Source organism: Diprion similis, chromosome 1 (assembly GCF_021155765.1).
Source record: "Diprion similis isolate iyDipSimi1 chromosome 1, iyDipSimi1.1, whole genome shotgun sequence".
Taxonomy (NCBI): Eukaryota; Metazoa; Arthropoda; class Insecta; order Hymenoptera; family Diprionidae; genus Diprion; species Diprion similis.
Window position 1 is genome coordinate 16,897,260 of NC_060105.1, and position 14,438 is coordinate 16,911,697.

The 14,438-nt window shown below is 40.0% G+C and overlaps 1 pseudogene; it reads left to right on the top strand.

Annotated features, from left to right (window-relative positions):
* The first annotated feature begins 502 nt into the window (after positions 1 to 502).
* On the top strand, positions 503 to 13,644 carry LOC124409731 (annotated as a pseudogene).
* The last annotated feature ends 794 nt before the right edge of the window (positions 13,645 to 14,438 follow it).

Consider the following 14,438-nt stretch of genomic DNA (forward strand, 5'->3'; position numbering starts at 1 on the left):
ATACTTTGAGCTCTTTCGAATAATTTTAATCATTCCAAGACAAAAATTTCTCAAACCTTTTCTCCATGTCTAGATCTCTCATTACTAATAGCAAACCGCATTCTGATAGTGCTGTAGAGGAAGTAGCAGCGACATCATTCCAATGTACACCCGTAGGACTGCTTATGTTGCCGACTGTCACCAGGCCGTGCTGCCGCTGATGCTGCTGGATCTTTGCCACCCAGGATTGTATGAGCGAGATCTTATGTCGGATTTCCTGTTTCGCACTCACACTCGTTATCGGCTGTTGGAGAATATCATGCAAAACTTGTATATTTGCCATTCCAATACCGATCCAATGATTGAAGACATCGTGATTTCCTTCTCCGGGAGTTTGCTCGCGCAGAAAATTGTACGCCTTCCCCATCTTCTCGACGAGTCCCATATGCTTCGGCGGCCATGACTTTGACGATGGTGACGATGATATTCAGAAGTTTTAACTTTCACATGTTGCGTGAGACTGATGAGTCTGCAATGGATGCGCTGCCCTTATACGGAAGGATCGCGAGAATTTGGGGGTGTAGGGGTGAGAGAGTGCTCCACGTTCTAGAGTAGCAGCTTCTAAGACAAAAATTGTGGCCAAACACGTCTGAGTCTGCACACGTCCACCCCTCCCCCATCAGTGAAAAAAAACCTAGATCTTACCTAAAATCTGATCCCTAGCCTCTTGATCAAGTGATTCATGTTTATGACACTCGATTAAAAAAGTTGTTTGGGGAAAAGTCGTGCCTGCAGCTTGTCTAATGGAAAAACGTCAGTTGAGGCAAAGCCACACTTGCAACCTGTCTAATGGGTAAAATCACTTAACGAAAAACGGGTAGTGCTGGTCCATGTTCATGACACTTGACGAAAAAAGTTTTACAATATTTGGTGAAAAAACCTTCCGAGAAGAGTCTTTCGGCTAAAGTGTCTTGAGAAATTTTTTTCTGCATGTTCCCACGCTGCATTTTGGTCGCACATCTCGTGGTGTGCTAACTCATCAGTGATTGGTCGGTTTACAGACGGCCGAACATAGCGTCATGTTCCCACCATTTGGTATGAATACGAATAGGGCTTTTGAAATTTTCTTCCAGTCGAAAAACTTCTGTGTACAAAAGGTGTTTGGTGAAGCGAGTAGTGAAAAAGTGTGATCATTCAAAAACTAGCATACAAATAATTTTTTATTCCCTTTTCAATTTCCACTTTGGAAGCTTTTTTCTACAATTTATAGAGCCACATCAGTCCTCTTACGATACCGTGAATGTTAATTTTTTAAATTTCGAAAATTTCTATACTTGTCGTCGCTGCTTTAATTCTAATTCGGGAAAAAAAGTTTTTAGAATCATCTTCAAAAGATGAATGGTTTAAAAAGAGGATTGTCAGACTCCCCAGCCCCTTCACCACCATCACCATTCAACCGGTAGCGAGGGGAGCACGAATTTGATGACGAGGAAACTGATGATAGTGACACAGAAACACTTATTATCAATGAGCATCGTTTTGATAATAAAGAGGACGATGTTGATAGCGACGCTGATACTATTATCATCGGTGGGGTTGATTATTTTAACAATTTCGCTCGTGAGCAGCAGCTTGAATCATCGGAGGATGAAGAGGTGATGGGCAATGCCGGGGTTTGGGAGGTTGCGGCAGCCGAGGCGGAGGAGGAAGGTGGAGGAAGAGGAAGCGGAGGAGGTGGAAGACAAGGAGGTGGAGGAGGAGGTGGGTGAAAACTATGAAGCCCTCTACTCGCACTTCGCCATAATCCGCAAGGAAGTTGCTCGAACCCGTGAACAGTTGGGGCGCTTGGGCAGGATTGATCATGAGGGATATTTTTCGGCGAAGGATTGATGTGTAGCACTAAATTAAAATGAAATTCTAGCTTCTTCCACCCTTTTATATGTCATTCATTTTAATAGGTGAAAACTTTTCTTGGGTTACAGATTTATCAAGTATTTAAGACATGCCGTCCCACTTTCTCCGAGGCCCTTGGATACGTCATAGACCCGGAAAAATGGGAAATGAGACTGTAACAATAACGACAGATATAGAAAATAATGCTGATGATGATGATAATGATAGTGATAGTGATAATGATGATGATTGTATGGATTATTTCGTGCAATAAAACTATGTATTACACAAAGTTACACAATTATTCATCATGTATTTTTCCACAAATGAAATTTATAATATTTACATTTATTTCACAAGAACGGATGAAAGTTGTAAACATTTATGTATAATTGTAATAAATTCTATTTTCTCGTGAGGTGTAAATAATCTTATTGACCATTGCATTTTAATTCGATATATATATAGCTATATAAGCTATAATTGTAATAAATTCTATTTTTTCTAAATGTGTAAATAATTTTATTGAACACTGCATTTTAATTCTATGTATAACCGGGGATGTAATTGTTGTAAATTCTGTTCGTATTTTCATACATATTGCCTACATTTTTTAGGCAGACGGTTGCATTCCAGACAGTCTTGAACTAGAGGATTTGGACCATTCACTATAACGCCATCGGGTCCTGGTATACAATACACGATACATCTACGGTAACTGGTGATGCTGGCGTCCATTTTCATATTCTCAGGCAGTTTATCCCACGCATCATTGATGGGATTTGATGCGAACGTGTAAACGAATTCTTTCGGAAAAAAGCGGTATCCTCAGACCTTATTGCTCTTAAACCACCGAATTCTTTGTATAGTATAGGCGGTACGATTTCTCGAGAAATATGTCGGTGCAATCCTTCAAATACCAACTTCTCAGCCGCTGCACGTTCTCAAAGGCGCAGTTGTATCCTGGAATGTATTCATGGTTGTCATCATACCAAATCTATCCTTTTCCCGCGTGTTTCCAAATATTGTCCGATAAGAAGTATCCGTGGTTTAAGTCATGCCAGGGTGCCGCTTAGATATGTTTCAATTTTTCCAGTTTAGAGGGTTCGATGTGCAAATCTTCCATATTAATAACCGGCGTTGTACCATCGAGGATCTCTATCAGCCATGCTATCTTATCCACTTCTTTCACGTATACGTAACACGCATTTCTCACCATTTTTCTCAGAATCTTCGGTACATCCTCGTGAGATTTGTTGCCGACATTCCATGGTATCTCGTGACGATTGCGCGTTAACTAGGCATTAGTAGCTCTATATTCGATTGGTAGGCTGGTCAAATCACCGGGTGGTTTGATGAGGATGTGCTCCAAACCCAATCCGTTCATGTAGACGACTGCAACTTCTTTGGGTACAAGCGTGTTACCATGACCGATGAAACATTGCACGTCCAGGATCATTTTCATGTTGCAGAGGGATGCTGAACTCGATTTGTCTCAAATATTGGTAGAGGACTGACTATTCGTTCCTCTGCACACCAGGTTTCATCTCCTCAAATTTGGTAGAAGTGGAGGGGATGATGTAAATTATTTATGGCACGTAACTGAATGAGAATTCAAACTTGTTGAACTCTCTCCTGTAGTATTTCAACTGTAGACGATTTGCCCCAGCCATATTACACATTTCAGCCAGCTGGTTCGAATCGTCTCGCAAAATTCTGGCGATTTTTGGCGGTTAGAAGACGTTGTATTCCCCTTCAATCTCTTCCAGAACACGCCTCCAATTTCACATTCCGACATCTTCATGGCCGACAGATTATCCAGGCGACTGACGTGGTCGATTTTTTCTAAATCCATAGCGTTTTCGGGGAGTTTCTTATTTCACAAGTGCGAATAGTTCACGACGAGAAGATCATGAGAACAAAGTGACTATCGAAAGGGCATAGCCGAATAGGCATGTCAAAAGCGCTCTTTCACCAAACGGATTCTGGCGATGACTAACCGTTTTCTGTTGGTAAATAACTGACCTATACCTAATTTTAGTCTTCTGACTCCATTTTGCTCGAAGTTATCGCAAAAAATCTTACTATTTATATGACGCGATCGAACGAGAACTTTGACGATATTGTCACATGTCTTGCAGTAGCTTAGTTATGATCTTCACTTTCTCAGTTTCCCTCAGTCAACCGAGAGAGACTCGAAATTTTTTTTCACTGGCTCCTACCAGCTGAATCAAACTGTTTCATATCTTGCCTGAATTTTAGATGATGAAAGCAAGATCATACTAAGTTACTGCAAAGCATGTAACAATATTGTCGAAGTTCTCGTTCAATCACATCACATAAATAGTAAGACATATAAATGCTTCATCGACTACGATCCGCATGCAATCGGGTACTTTAGCATATTGCTCTACTGCTGTGACTGCGCCAATGGTAATCGTACTGTAGGTTCTTCTGCTCACGTCGCAATAATAATTTATTTTCTTTCAAATGCACGATATTATTAAAAAGTGATAAGGCCAGCAGAGAATTCTCTCAAAACCGTTTATGAAGGACAATGTTGTAGTTAGTACAGATGAATGTAGTGATGAAGAACAAAAGGTACAGGTTGGTACTTTTTGCGGATTAGGATGTAAGTAATGTGTTATATTTTTATTGCAATTGAGCTTAAAGCTACAATAAATGAAAATCCTAATAAAACGATTGAAAAATCAATGAAAGAAAAAAGTTTCATACATTTTTCCCATATTAACGATTGAGCTATAACCTTAAAAAAAATCTCAAAGGAGCAGGTGATCAAAATACATGCAAAAACATGTACATATCTTCCGCTTCGGGAACAAAACAATGTCCGCGAATCATTTGGTGTAAGGGTACTTTTCACATGTCAGTTTCTGATTTTTATGACAATGTTGCACCAATTGTAAAAATTTGACAAAATTACGAAAAATCACATGAATGCAGATGTTCATGCTGTAATAAAAACAAGGTAGTACCCCTTTAAAATCCACCAGAATCCAGCGATCTAAATTTTCAAAATTTTTTTGAAGGTCCGGGTTTCAACCAAAAAATTTGAAAAAAAATCCTTATCCGCAACCGGCATCTGGCATTTTGTAATCGACAAGAATTATGCCCCCTCCCCGCACCGCCCCTCGCAAACCGTCCCTTCGCGCAGCCACCATCTTGAGCCAGAACTCTCATGTTACCCTACTTACGAGGTTGTGCAAAGATACGAAATAAATTAATCACTGAAATGATGCAGTCACACGACGGCTCACAGCAACTCAAGGCCGTGGACCCAGTGCCGGATTAAGCCAGCGTGGGGCCCGTAGCAAATTCTATCAAGAGGCCCTCAGTTTGCTTTAGGTTCGTAAGATTCGGGTGTTAAATAAAACAGAACTATTACAAAAATTTTTAAGCTTGCAGCCGGAGTGTCGAGATTTTTCCTTCTGATTGTTTTCAAGCTTCTTCTGGTAAAAATAAAGTTATACAAATTAGAAGTGGGAATCGTTTTCCTTATGTAAATTATAATGCACGGTTGCTGAAACATTTTCACGTTTCACACCAGATTGCTGAGAATATTTCAGACTTTTCGTAAGACTATGATTTTTCCTCTTCAGTTTGCTGATAAAAAAATTGCAAATCGTAAAATGGTTCGGAGGAATCTAAAAAATTTACAAAAATCCAGTATGACGTATGAAAATGTTGCAGCACTGATATAGGTATAGTAAAAAGACTCCCGTATTATGGGGCAGAACACGCAAATCTTGCGTGTAGATGAATATCAGCGTTGCGATCCAAGTATTAGGACGATACCAATCTCAGGTCCAGATTCACGTTCCAACGGCACTGCAGGGGTCCAAAAAGAGCCGAGTTGGTGTGTCCAATGTTTGGTATTTCTCAAAATGATACGAAGTAGTGAAGTTCGGTAACACCAGAGTGTCACTTTATTATTGAAATTGGAGACTTGTTGCAGGGCTTTTGTCCGTGGCGAATTTTTGATTTGTCAGGTACACACTCGATCAGTCGGCGTACGCTCGCGATGAGGCTGTCACCCGTTAGTGTGACGCCAGAAATCTTGTGCGTTAAACACTCGTCTTTCGTAGAAAATGCGGAGCATTACACTGAGGTGTAGGTCGACGGTCAGCACCGGCTGCCACTAGAATGTTACGGGGTAAAACACGCAGATCGAGATCAGCAGCAACCGAAACCTTATCCACACCAGCTCAGGTGTTATTTGGCTATTTTTAGGATTCGTACCGTCGATTATGCACTTGGGTGCGATTACTCTCAATGCAGGGAGTGATTGAAGAGGTGCTCGAAATGATGAGGTTGATTAATTAGCTTTAATTTAGGAATTGATGTGTCGCAATGGTCGACGTGTAGGAGTCGGGTCTCGAAGGAGAGGTTATACGTGACTCGTGTTAAGGTTGGGATAGAAGTAACGAGTTTACAGAGCCGTGAAAGACTTGCTGATTACAGTGTAAGGATAAGCTGAGTTGGCGAAGATGAGGAGGGGATGCAGGGTGTATAGTGAGGTTAGGTATACGGCAGGCGAATAGTGAGGTCTGGAGGACGTAACATCCGCTTGTAATTTTTTCGACGTTTTCTTACCAGAAAAAGCTAGTAAACCGAAAGAAGAAGGAATCTCTCTACTCTAAACTTAAAAATTTTGATACCAGACGCATGAGTTTTCAGATTTTTAAATTGTGTTGATCAATAAGATGATTTGAAAAATTGTGGAAAATTCGAAGTCCATCGAAAACATCTAAAAAAAATTAATACTTTTCAAAGTGAGAGCAATTATGTGAAAAATTACCGGCCAAATCCGAGAGGTCAGGGAGTGTACATGAGTCGAATCGAGCTGGACTGCCCCATTTGCATAGTACAGTTCATTGAACATGTATTTCTATGAATATCTTGATAATCTTACTTATATGGTTGTGAGTAACCGAATTTTTAATCGATTTCAAATTTTACTCTTATTTTGTGAAAAATGTTGCGTCTAAACTTATTTTATCCTTAGTTTAGTCCTGAGTCAACCTTGGTGGAACTCAATTTAACACAATTAATAAGCCACAAAATAGTTGTGGCTGATCGAATTTCTGACCAGTTCAGAGATTGACGGTCTTGACTGAATCTCTGAATGACGGTCATTCCACAACTCTAGGCGCAACACATGTGGTGTGGCCAGCTTCAAACTATCGTTGTAGGTTTGATATCAATGTCTTTCCATTGACCTTTAGCGATGGATGGTAGTGGTAGGTACTATACCTCTATTGATGTCAAAAAATATTTTTTGCGCTCCCTTCTTGATTAATTTTCTTTACGCTCAGACGGGCGTGGGTCTGCGGGGCCCTCAAATGCGCGGGGCCCGTAGCATTTGCTACTCCTGCTACGTGGCTAATCCGGTACTGCGGAGACCCACTTGTAGCGCAATTAGCACCGTGATTGCCGTTTTCGCGATAATTAAGCAATCTACGCCGTTTTTGCCGGGAAATGTGTGATAAGCTTATCACTTTGTGGATTGATAAAATTCTATGCATATTTGCTCGAATTCGAGGTGCATGTATCACAAATAAGTCTATATACCTATAATTGGACTGGCAGTAATGAAAAAAACATCCTCTTGAAAAGTTTCCGTCATTTGTTTTGGCTCAGTAACGTGATAATCCTGACGTCTAAAAACTGATATATATGAAGTCACCAATCAGGATGAACTACGCCCTAAATATTCTAGAAAGTCTTGGGCAGATCTGCCGAGACTTGTGATCAGATACTGAATAGAAACATATTATTGGATAGGCAGCCATTTGACGGATGACGCACGTCGAGGATCCTGTTTTATTTCCCTCTAATTCGATAACTTTCTAATTAAAATCCTGTTATTGTACGTTTCTGATATGGATGAAAGATGTGTTCCATCCGAATTTATAATTTATAATGGCTAACGGACAAGTAACCGTTTAATTATTGTTTCATATTTTTTATTAAACTTACATGAAACTGTAAGATGGCCGATGAGGAGGGAGGCTTTGCGGCTTTTCCGTCGTTCGATTATGCAGAATAACTTCTCCATACTTGGGCCTTCGCAACAGGATTTAGCTATCGCCTCACTTTTCGCTGATAACAAGCATCGGGCGTCAAGTACGAGGAACTATTCCACTGCGTATATACCAACCCCAGCGAAAGATTAGTGTTTTTGCGGTAAAACACGATTCCTATTTTAGGTTTTTTATCAGAGTTGACGTATGTTTGTGCTTATAATGTAACCTGTTTTGTCCTTTCCTACACGTTGAAGGCTTTAAATATAGTTCGTAAAGTGAAGTTCCGCAGTCGAAAAGAATCCGCGATTCATGGCGTACGTCGAACGGACGTCATGTCGCGGGATCCTCGAGCCCTACTGATAGTGATACCATTACTATTTGGTTGTCTCGTGTTGGCTGTCGGTAATTCTAAAATCAAGGGTAAGTGGAAATATTGAGGCACTCGAGAAGAAAGTGATGTTAAAAATCTAATTGAATACATGATACTGTTAACCGAATTTTAAAGTCATGATATCCGCATTACTGGAGCTGCATCCACGCCACGTCAGTATAGAATAGGTCATATTGTTCTTCACGCATAATTTTTTTTTTCATTACTTCAATACGACACAAAGAAGCCGTACTCGCTTGCGTCGATATCTTCTTCCTATTCAGAGTCAGACAACCTCACAAACCCTTCGTAAGTTTTCTGTGCTTTGTGCTAGGTCGGACTATTCCGGATGCCACAAAGGTTTGGGGGATTGTAGGAAATCCAGCGGTTCTAGAATGCGAGGTGCTGGGATCTGTCGCTAACTTTGGGTGGCGAAAAATCGAAGGGCAACCGACAAGCGAGGAGAACTTGAGAAAACTCACCGAAACTTGGCGCTTCAACAAGACGTATTCAAGAACGAGTCTATATTTTCCAAACTTCTCAACGAGAGACGAAGGTAAATTTCTTCGTCTGCTGGGCAAATGATGACGAAAACTTGACAACAAGCAGTGACATTAAACTTTCTGTTATTTCGGATCTGGCCTATGTACAGTTGCCTCTCGTTGCTTTGGATGCGAATAGGATTTGTGTGAGATGGGAGATTATCCGTTTTTTGTATGGCAATTTGGTTACGGTGCTTCGCATTCAATCCCAGGAAAACGATTCACGCGAATGGCACGACAGGTATCAGACGTCAATTGATTCCCTCGGTGGTGTCTTTATTGCAACAGGATTGAAACAAGATACAGACTACTGGTTCAAATTTATTTGGGAAATAGAAAATTCAGAAAATATTGTTACTTTTTCAGGACGAACAAAGACACTAAAGAGAAGTATAGGTATAGTAGCTTCTCAATTCATTCAAAATTACACCCTGCAGTAATGAATATCACTCTCGCTATGCAAATTTTTAAACTGTTATAAGAAACTCCGTTCATTTTTTTATAATCAGAGATTTTTTAAACATTTATGGAAATAAATTTGAATATTTATTTTTGTCACTTTATTCGGTGAAATGTGTGCGAATCCATTTCGTATTTATTTAAGGTAATTCTCTGTGATTCATTTTTATACAGAACCTCTATACCTTCCAATCGTTTCGGCTAGAGAAACGTCTGTCGATTCAATAACGATTGAATGGCCAAAGCCACCTCTGGAAGTAGAAGATTGCTTTGAGTGTTACATGGTTGAAATGTACGAGTCAAACAGCAGTGGAAAACGCATATTCAAGGAATCAGTAGCCATCAAAAACACTTTTAAAAAATTTGAGAATCTGACACCTTCAGTCGCTTATACGTTTAGAATACGTTTATGCGTCGATTTTTCGTGCCTACGAATCCTTGAGGAAAGTTCCTGGCTGGAAGCCATCGTCCCGAAAGACAGAGGTATTGATATTACATTAACGGGTATACATTGGCGAGGGAAAACATGACGAAACTTGAATTTTCCAGATCCAAAATTCACCCCGATTGTTTCGGTAGTGGAAACGGGAGTCGCTTCAGCAACGATTGCGTGGAACGCACCCTCGGCGAACTTGGAAGACGGCATTCATTTCTACAAAATAGCGTAGAACGACGGGTAAATCCAGAAGGAACTGTACGTGAACAAAACTGAGAATTTTCGCAGATTCGAAAATCTACCGCCGAACATGCTTCATCGATTTAAAGTAGCGGCCTGCAGCGATTACATAACGCAATGCGGTAATTGGAGCGAGGAACGAGAAGCTTTTACACACAGCACAGGTATGACATGGAGATCTCAAAGAATTCAAGTGGGAATAGAACGGGGACTCGACATCACTCGCTTTCTTTAGAATTTCTTGATCATCATTGTATTTCTGTAACTACACTGGTAAGATGCGTGACATTTTTCGGCTTCTTGCTTATCGTCAGCTGCGAAGTTTAAATCGCAATCCATTTGCATGTGTGTTGACATGAAGTTGGGACGTATGAGGAAACGTATTCATCATACTTTACTTATTATGTAATATACGTATAATATATTACATGTTGTAACGCTAACTTTCTGTAACCCTCAGCTGAGGACTTACCGTTGACACTTTGGCACGATTCTGTAAGTATTCGGAATTCTAATGAACGACAATAAAAGATATTCGTTGGATATACCAGACGCTTCAGCGTCAATTTTTAGACAAAAGGAGAGTATATTGTTAAGTTCACACGCGTTGGATCAGTAAAGTTTGTTTCAAAATATAGCAATGAAAAATTAGTCAACGAGGATGGTTCACAAGATTTTCGATAGAATACGATAGCTCGCAATAGTAGTGACAGAAAAAAAAAAATACAAAATTTACGATAGACGATAACTGACGAAAGAGATTGACATTGATTACCAATTATCAAAGATCGGTAGCTTAGATGACAAGATATTGATTACTGTGGTTGAATCGATGATTCACAACAGTCGAAGGTACGAGGTAAAACTAACAAAAAATTCGGATTTATAATTAACGAGAGATTATGAAACTATGAGAGTGAGAGATTTAGAAAAGGGTTCGCGAGATAAATAAATACACTAAATACACCTGATTACGATAAGCAAAACTCGAATTAACAAAAAAAATACGGTATTCTCGAAACATGAAAAATATAACAGATGAAAAGATATCGATACAAAAATACGAGAGAAATTACACAAGCAGTTCTAGCATGAAACTACAAAAGAATCGGAGAAAACAGAGATACAAAAGATATTCATTCGATAGTTACAAGGTCGCTCAACGATAATTTTTCGGAATTAATTATTCAACGAAATTATGCAGTCACTCGACGGCTTACAGCAACTCATTGTTCCCGGAACATGACTCGGAATGATTATAATCCTTACTGATAGAACGGCTGCGTCGATCTTCGGAACGTGGGCTCTATCAAACTGGATCAGGATTGTGGTAGTCCTGGTACCTGGTTAGATTGCGTCAAGGCGCGGAATTACAAAATTCACGGAGAAAAATATTACTTACTAGTAGTTGTTGCCTATTTTGTATCAGGTTTTCTTGGAGAACCCTGCCGGGGACGCGTTTTACGAGAGTTTCTTTTAACCTTTTGGCCTTGTAACGGGCCATTCTAAAATGCCACGTTGAAATGTATTATTGATTCAATTACGTTATCTGATTATCAGATTCCGGAAGTGGGATAGAAGATAAAAGATGGCTGATCACGGGAGCAATAGCTGTTCTACTTGTCATCGTCGTTGTAACGCTGCTGGTTCGGAACTATTGCAGAAAGGTACTTTATACCCTGATAAATTTAGTCTTGGCTCTCGTGCCACGATGATATGATGGGACTCATCAATTCGTTAACATGGAAAATGGCTCTGACGTTGTTGTACAGGCACTGAAGCGAAAAATGATAAAAGCAAGACTGGAGTACTTCAATTTCGGGGCCCAGATCTCTCTCGATCCAGAATTGGCTGTGAGCGATCAGGCCGAGTTACTGCCGTACAACAAGAAATGGGAATTTCCACGGGATTTCCTGAAACTCGGTAAGCCACTGCTTCATTTCTTCCCCAGTAGTAGAAACTGGATACTAACCAAGAAACTCGGTATTTATAGTTCAGGATCAAGTATCAAAGGATGAGGTTTTTCCGTCAATTGACATTTCCTTTCTGACGTAGGATCATTCACTTGATGTTTCCGCAAAAAAGTTTCAGGTCTTTCCGTCATGCTTATCCGACCCAAACCCTTTGTCCGATACCCAACTCGCTCTGTCGATGGTCCGTCATGCATACTATTTACCTTTCAGACGAAGTACTAGGAAGTGGTGCATTCGGCGTAGTGAGGATGGGACATGCAAAAACGATTTCCTCACGCGAAACAGTCACGACAGTTGCCGTCAAGACGGTCCGACCGACGGCCAACCTGAGGTGCATGAAGGCCCTTTATCGCGAACTCAAGATTCTCGTCTACCTGGGTCAACATCTGAACATCGTCAACCTTCTGGGCGCGTGTACCAAAAATATTGATTTGGGTGAGTCGGTGTATCATCGTCTTCACTTCATACGACGTCATGGAGAATAACACCCACATATTCCGTTGGATTTCGATAGGAGAACTCTTGGTCATCGTCGAATACTGCCAAGTGGATGGCCATCGAGTCGTTGAGAGATCGAGTATTTTCTACCAAATCGGACGTCTGGTCTTTCGGGGTGGTTTTGTGGGAACTGTTCTCCTTAGCGAGAACTCCTTACCCCCAGATAAGACCCGAGGATATGTGCCAAAAATTGGCCGAAAGTTATCGTATGGAGAAACCGCAATACGCGTCCAGAAGCATGTGAGTGGCAAGAGCCGATTTCGAAATACGAAACTCATAGGGATGTTTCAAACCAAGGTTTTTCACTTGTACTTTAGTCACCAAATGATGCTTCGTTGCTGTAAAGTGGAGCCATCGGAACGACCATCGTTCGAAAGGCTGAAGATCGACATTTCCGAGTTAATTGAAGAGCGTGTGAAAACGGTAAGCTCAATCGCTTGTAAAAGCTTGTAAAAATGTTCGTCATTACCTGCTAAATTATCTGCATCAATTATACTTGATAAATTGTAAAAATCAATACTTATTTTTATCTTAAATAGTGTGATTCACATTCGAAAAATTTTCAATATCCCTTCGGGTCTGAAAAGAAGCCTCAAAAAGACTGAGCACTGTGGTTTCACCAGTTTCAGTGTGCGAAGAAAATATTTTTCTATAAACGTGAAAATTTGATAATTACAAATTTTCAACAGAACTTGTCTTTCTTGAGTCTTAGGAAGAAATGTATCGTGTAATGCTTGGCAATCCTTTTATATCGCTATTTCTCTGTTATGCACTTCAGATAATCTTTTTCGGCCGTAACGTGTTCCTTGGTACAATATGAAAAAGATAATACGTGTCAAAGGTTTGCTAATATCTATTTTTCACTAGTTTGAAGAAATAGTTCTTACACACTTTAAAACCGGTGCTGTAGTGATCAGTCTTTTTGAGGCTTCTATTCAGATCGGAAGCAAGAATTTTTTTCATGCGCCCGTAGGAAAATCAACAATTTTCGAAATGTGAAACACCCGAACATGTATACAATGTATAACTGAATGATTTTGTTTCGACGTTGCATGATATAACGCCACGATGGTGGCATGGAAACACATTTCAGTTTTACCTAGATTTGGGCAATCCGTACAGCAGGATTTACGCAGATGTCTGGAAACGCGAAAGAGAGACTCCGGCAGGTGCGGAAGAATCGGGCGCCCTCCAAGAAGATTCGTGATAAAATCATTCCGATCAACGTATTTAATGTTGATTCATATTCGCCTATCTGCATGGATCTACCTCGATGCATAGTAAGCAAGGATACAATATCGTAAAAACTAAAGTTTTGCCTAACAAAGATCCTGAGACACTGCATTTCCCGTCGACATCTGCAGCACGTTTTAAGTTCGATGAGTGGTTTTTTTTTTATCTGAAAATGTTCTCTCCATATATCAATTTCCAAAGTCAGTATAACTTTCATAAATACACCGTGTGAAGAAATACATTCAACAAATCACGTGATGCATCGTGATGCACGCGGTCTTCATTTGTAGAGGTCGGATCGAGCCACGAATCGGTCTTATGTACAATGAAAAACAGTGGAGCATCCTGATAATGTCGGCAACATGAAATGTTTAGGTAGAATGTTATTCCAATAACCAATTATGGTATGTCGAATCCCATTAAAGTATTTAAGCAATGAAATTCGACGTTTGAATTGAAGGAAACCTCTGAGTTGTCATTTTTAATAAAATTTCTTCCAATGAAAGTCACGTATCCAAAGGTTTAAAAAACGTTCTGATCGAATCAGCCATTTTCAGTGCTCAGACCTGGTAAAACTTATGAAAATTGTAAATTAAACAATTTGACGAATTTCGAAAACTCAATTCCTTTTACGCCTACAAATTACGATATTGACAAAAATATGGATGTTGGGTAAATCCCGATTGGATTGTAGACCAGGAAGAAGTTTCACACTGCATAAAATATTGTACACGGAAAAATTTTCAAAATTATTTTAACACGTATTAT